The 5,540-nt window shown below is 46.8% G+C and overlaps 1 long non-coding RNA gene across 1 annotated transcript; it reads right to left on the reverse strand.

Moving 5' to 3' along the window:
- Positions 1–326: 326 nt before the first annotated feature.
- LOC125084772 (uncharacterized) lies at positions 327–1,712 on the reverse strand. The gene is made up of 3 exons (XR_007122696.1): positions 1,608–1,712; positions 890–1,034; positions 327–717 (listed from the first exon to the last, which is right to left on the reverse strand). It is a non-coding gene; the product is annotated as an uncharacterized LOC125084772 (long non-coding RNA).
- Positions 1,713–5,540: the final 3,828 nt, after the last annotated feature.

A 5,540-nucleotide genomic window follows, 5' to 3' on the forward strand; every position in this document is an offset into this window, starting at 1 on the left:
TATTAATTAATTATTTCTACCAGCTGTGGGAAATGGGGCACAGAGATGTAAAGTCATTTGTATGAGGTCACACAGCCAACAAGCAACAGAGCCAGGGTCTGGATACAGAAAGCAAAAGGGACACAGAGCTTCGCTTAAGGAACAAATAATTCTGCCCTCCCGTGTGTGTGCAATGATAGTATTTCCAGGTGCTCCGTCTGTCTGTTGCTCCTTCTTATTGTATCCCGAGGAACAAACAAGCAAACCAGCAACAAAGCATTTGGGAGTCCCAAAGTTAAGGCAGTTCACCTCTAGCCCCAGGAAAGAGGGAGCCCCACACACTCCCCTCCCAGAAGTGGACATTCTGCCCCTGGACGGTGAAAATATTCCCTCACTCCCTGAGCTGAGCAGCCCACAGAGAGAGGGGGCAAGCTCAGGAAGCCTAGGCTCTGCCAGCTGCCATCCAGTAAATTACCTTTCATGGTTTGTAAAAGGAATTTGGCCTTCCAGGGGAGAGAAGAGAGCAAATTGGCTGAGGTGCGGAGAGATATCTGAATCTTACTTCTCAGTTCTGGGGACTGAGTACAAGGCAGACTTCCCACTCTGCTTTCTTTCTGCTACGCAGATGATGAGATGACGTTGTGCCTACTTGCTTAACAGGACAAGTGAGCGAGGTTGGGGGACAAAGTTGACTGCAACTGACCTCAGAGGGACTCTTGGTTCTTCCCTAAAATAGAACTGAAGAGGCCAAAGAGAAATAACGTGGCAGCTGGTGTCAACCGCTGGGTGTTCTCGCTTTACAAAGGGGCGTAAAAGACACCCCGAACCCCAGGTCTCCACCCTAGATAAAGGGAGGTGTTGATGGACTGGTGTGGAGGTGGGAGGACGGCTGCGGGGAATGAGTTCAGACCTTAAAACTAAAAACATCCCGGGGATCTTGGCAGGATCTTCACTCCTCCATCTGCCTTTAGCTTTCTGACAGTGTCCCCCAGTCTTGTGCAAGGACAGAGCTAAGCTTTTGGCAGTGCGCTGGAGCCCAGATGTGCCAGGACATTCTGTTAACAAAGCACAAAGGGTAGAAGGAAGGAACAAACCATTCTTGTTCGGCAAGAGCTCCATTGTGTTTATCCAACGGGACAGAAAGACTCCCTCCTCACCACCACCGTCAAAGCCATATCCCTCCCAAGACCAGACTCGGAGCCCCATCCCCAGAGCAAGGATCCCAAGCTTTCACTGTCAGGGAGCAGAGCCTGCAGCTCTAGCGAAACTCAAGGGCTCAGATCTGGCAGCTCGGGGGGAGGGCAGGCCCATATCCCACCCTCTCCAGAATTACTTCTTTCCACTTGTCTGAGCAGAGTGGGAAGGAGGGCCTCCGGAAACCAGCTGGAAGGGAGTTGGCTGGGGCTCTGCTGTCACTGATTTATGAAGGCCTTTCAGGGCCAGAATGACACCATCCACCCTCAACCTACCTCCTGCTAATTTATATTCTCGGAGCTTTAAATCACGGTGACAGCCCTGCAGGAACTTTAACCAGTCATGGGCTTCCGGGGCCCTGCGGGCTGGCACGCTGTTCCCCTGCCCCCATAGTGGGCCCTGCACCACACTCGACACCCCAACCTGCTCCATACCAAACTCCCAGCCCCTGCTGCTCCCAGCTCTCTGCTCAATCAGACAATCAGCAGAGCAGGGACTTTCTTTTCACTGACAGAGAAGCTCCTTCAACTGAAAAGAAATTGCTGTAGTCAAAAAAAAAAAAGTATTGACATTATGACTCAGCCTTACCTGGTCTTACTGCTAAGCTTCAAAGCAAACACCTGCTACCGTCAGCAAAATAAATGCTAAATTACTAAGATACCCAAGTTCTTTTTCTTTTTTTTTTTTTAAAGATTTTATTTATTTATTTGAGAGAGAGACAGTGAGAGAGAGCATGAGCGAGGAGAAGGTCAGAGAGAGAAGCAGACTCCCCACGTAGCCGGGAGCCCAATGCGGGACTCAATCCCGGGACTCCTGCGGAACTCGATCCCGGGACTCCAGGATCATGACCTGAGCCAAAGGCAGTCGTCCAACCAACTGAGCCACCCAGGCATCCCCCCAAGTTCTTTTTCTAAACAGAATTTACCACACCGCTGAAATCACGCTGGGTTAAAAGAGTTTTCCAATTGCCCAAAGCATCTGAGTGCCCGTCAATTCCACCCCACTTTTTTTTTTTTTAAGATTTTATTTATTTATTTGACAGAGAGAGATCACAAGTAGGCAGAGGCAGGCAGAGAGAGAGAGAGAGACGCAGGCTCCCTACTGAGCAGGGAGCCCAAAGCGGGGCTCGATCCCAGGACCCTGAGATCATGACCTGAGCTGAAGGCAGAGGCTTTAACCCACTGAGCCACCCAGCTGCTCCTCCACCCCATTTTAGATGCTAGACCAAACCTTTGAAGTCCACTGCCTCTTGCAAAAGTAATAATAATAGTAGCAATAGTAGTAATAATAATGATAAAAACCACAGCACACTAGAAAGCCTTATTATTCTTGAGGACACCATAGTAGTTTGTTCTACCATGTGGTAACTATAGTCAAATGCACAAAAAACAAAACAGGTAGAAGCAGAAAGTAGGCAGGAAATGAAAACCAGTCTAGCTAGAAATTGGAGAAAGGCTTTAGGAAGCACTATGACAAGGAAAGGAGAAAGTTCCGGATGGTTTTGTCTCTGAGGTCAGAGCTGTGTTCCACTGCTGAAGTTAAGGTGAGCCTTTCATTCAGTGGTCAGACAGCCAGCAAGCATTTATCACGCACCCACAACTTGCCTGTCACTGTTTTGGAATCAGAAGTCATCTCTGAGTCTATCCAGGCTCTGCTAGAGAAAAAAATCCACCCTCGTGAAGCTGAGTCATGCAGATTGCCTATGTGGCTTTCCCTGGATGGCTTCTTATGACCGAGGGATTCTGTTTCTGGCATGTGAGATAGACAGTCATCTGTTCATTCACCTCAAGGGCAAAGCTCGGGAACCTGTGATCTTGGCTGGGTCACTCTCCTCCTTGCTTTATGTACAGTGGGCTTTCACATCACTGCTGTCCCCCAAACTCCAAACAGGAAGTGAGGGTTGTGATTTACTTCAAAGGGTACCAGGTGGAGCGGGGAGGGGTGAAGAAGACTACCTGAAAGCCAAGGTGTAAAGCGTGCTGTGCAGGGAACCCCATCATAAATACTGTGGTTGCCCCAATGGAGTTTGACTCACTTTTGTTCTAATATGATCAAAGCAGTAGTAGGGGGAAGGCACATGGTAAAAAAAGGGGGGGATCGGATTAGCTCTATTTGAATGTATATTCTAGCTGGGGTAAAACACATCCGAATCATTGACAACCCCCAAATGCTAACAATTCTATGAACTAGTGGAATTAGTAAGAGACACAGCATACCAAGAATAATTAAATGGCCCACGGCCGGTGATGTGGGAACTTCAGACAACGCAGAGGTCAGAGTAAGCTGGCACAGGCTTGGCCTTCTCGCTGTGGGGTCTGGGTCAATTTGGAGAGGGAAAGCAAAAGGGAAAGTCACCACAATCAGTAGGCCCTATGAGCAAAGACATGAAGAAAGAGAACTTACAGGTTTCTGAGGACAGCATGACTAACCTGGTAGATGAGGAAAATTCACTTGAGAGATGGCAGATGAGGTCAGATAAAGTTATCAATAAAATAGGGGTCATTCTCTAAAACCCCACAAGGGGAATCAAGATACTGAAATAACTATTTTACAAAGACTAATCTGATATTAAAATATAGAAAAGATAGGAGAATAGAAAGAAGAAAGGTAGAGAAAGGTTCTAGGAAGCCGTAATGTCACCTGGACCCCAAGCCCTGAGGATCTGGAGACAAGAAGGAGAGAGTAATGCAAGAGACATTTGCTGTCAAAAGAGGCAAGATTCAGTGTGTGACAATCTGGGCGACTGTAGAAGACAAGAAGAGAAGTAAACATGATGTGGAGATTTTGAGCCTCTGTATTTCCAACTAATATGGTAGGAGCTGTCAACACAACTCCTCTAGCTGCCATTATTATTGGCATCCAAATTCTGCCTTCAAATCAGAGCCCAATCTTACAAGTGAACTGAACTCCAAGGCAGAACTTGGGGGCCACTGGGCCTCTCAGGACGCTGTTTTCATTGGGATAAATGTCAAGTGTTCTAACAGAGACCAAAAATAACTAGGAGTTAAAGTAGACATCACTCTCTCTCTCTCCTGTAATAGTGCACACACGTGGGAACCCAAGGCTTATATGGTAGCCTCATGTGTCTAAGACAAGGTTCTTCCTTTCCAGTCACTCTGACATCCTTATAGTGTTGTCCTCGTTGGTGTTCTCCCAGGTGTCTTGCTCTGTTTTCTCCATGGTCTTCGCAGCAGGATGGAGAAAGGAGTAGATGGAATCACACTCCTTTCCTTTAAGAACATGACCTAGAAGTTGCACAGCCCTTTGGCCACACCCAGGGGCAAAGGAATGGAAATGAAAATCTAAAAGAAATAGAGTCTTGATCCTGGACAACTCAGATGAAAATCCTATTACTGTGAAAGAAGAAATGAATGGATATTGGGAATTCACGGGCAGTTAATGATATGCAAGCACTTCGCTTAAAGCAATAAGTCACACCTTTTTTGAGCAGTGTGGAAAGAGTGGCCGGAGAAAACAACGGTACCATTAACAGGAACAAGAGGAACAAGGAGAAAAACCAGCAAGGGAAATAAGATGATTAATTCACTTTGGAAAGTTTAGTGAACACCCCAAGAAGTATTGGCTTGGGGCCATTTAGACACCTGGCACTGTAGCTCAAGGGAAAGGGGAGGGTTAGAAACCCTGGTGACAGCCATGACGCAGAGACCAGGAATGCCTTCCTGAGACTGAGAGGATATGCCTTATTCAGGACTGTTCAGTGGGCTTCATTCACAGTATTGGATGTTCCTAGACAGCCTCCAAAAAGAAAGTTAAGTCCTACTCTCCACTGAGATTCCTTGTTCCAAATGGCACTGTGCTTAACCTTGGGAAGAAAAAGTGTTCCTTTTTCCCTGTTGAGTCTGTATTTGAACACTTGATGGACAATGACTTCTCCTTATTAAGCGAGCCAGGATCTTGTTGATGCCAGTCCCTCTTAGCCTGTGTGTGCCCACTGGTGGGAGGGAGGGAGCGAAGACAAGAAGAGAAGTGCTGAGAATTTTCAAGGCACCTACTGTAAGCACAAGCTGCCTCTTTTTTTTTTTTTTTTTTTTTTGTAATCATTAGCATTTTTGAGCATCCTGAATTTTTCATCCTCTGTTGGTTAGCCATCCATTTTCAAAGTGTTCGCATCAATAAATAGGATCGGGGTCAAGTGGACTGGGTGCTAACACCTTCACCTGGTGGCAGAGATGGATTCTCATCCAGTGCACATGAAGTTGGCTCCAGAATACAAAGGGGGTCCCCTCTTCCAAGCTACTTGGCAAAGTTCTAACAAAACGGGGGAGCCAGCAGGCCAGCCATCTAGAAGACAGAGGTAAATGTCAAGGTCTGAAGGAATGTGCACAACATGTGGCAAAAAAGAAAAA

The sequence above is a fragment of the Lutra lutra genome, chromosome 14 (assembly GCF_902655055.1).
Source record: "Lutra lutra chromosome 14, mLutLut1.2, whole genome shotgun sequence".
Taxonomy (NCBI): Eukaryota; Metazoa; Chordata; class Mammalia; order Carnivora; family Mustelidae; genus Lutra; species Lutra lutra.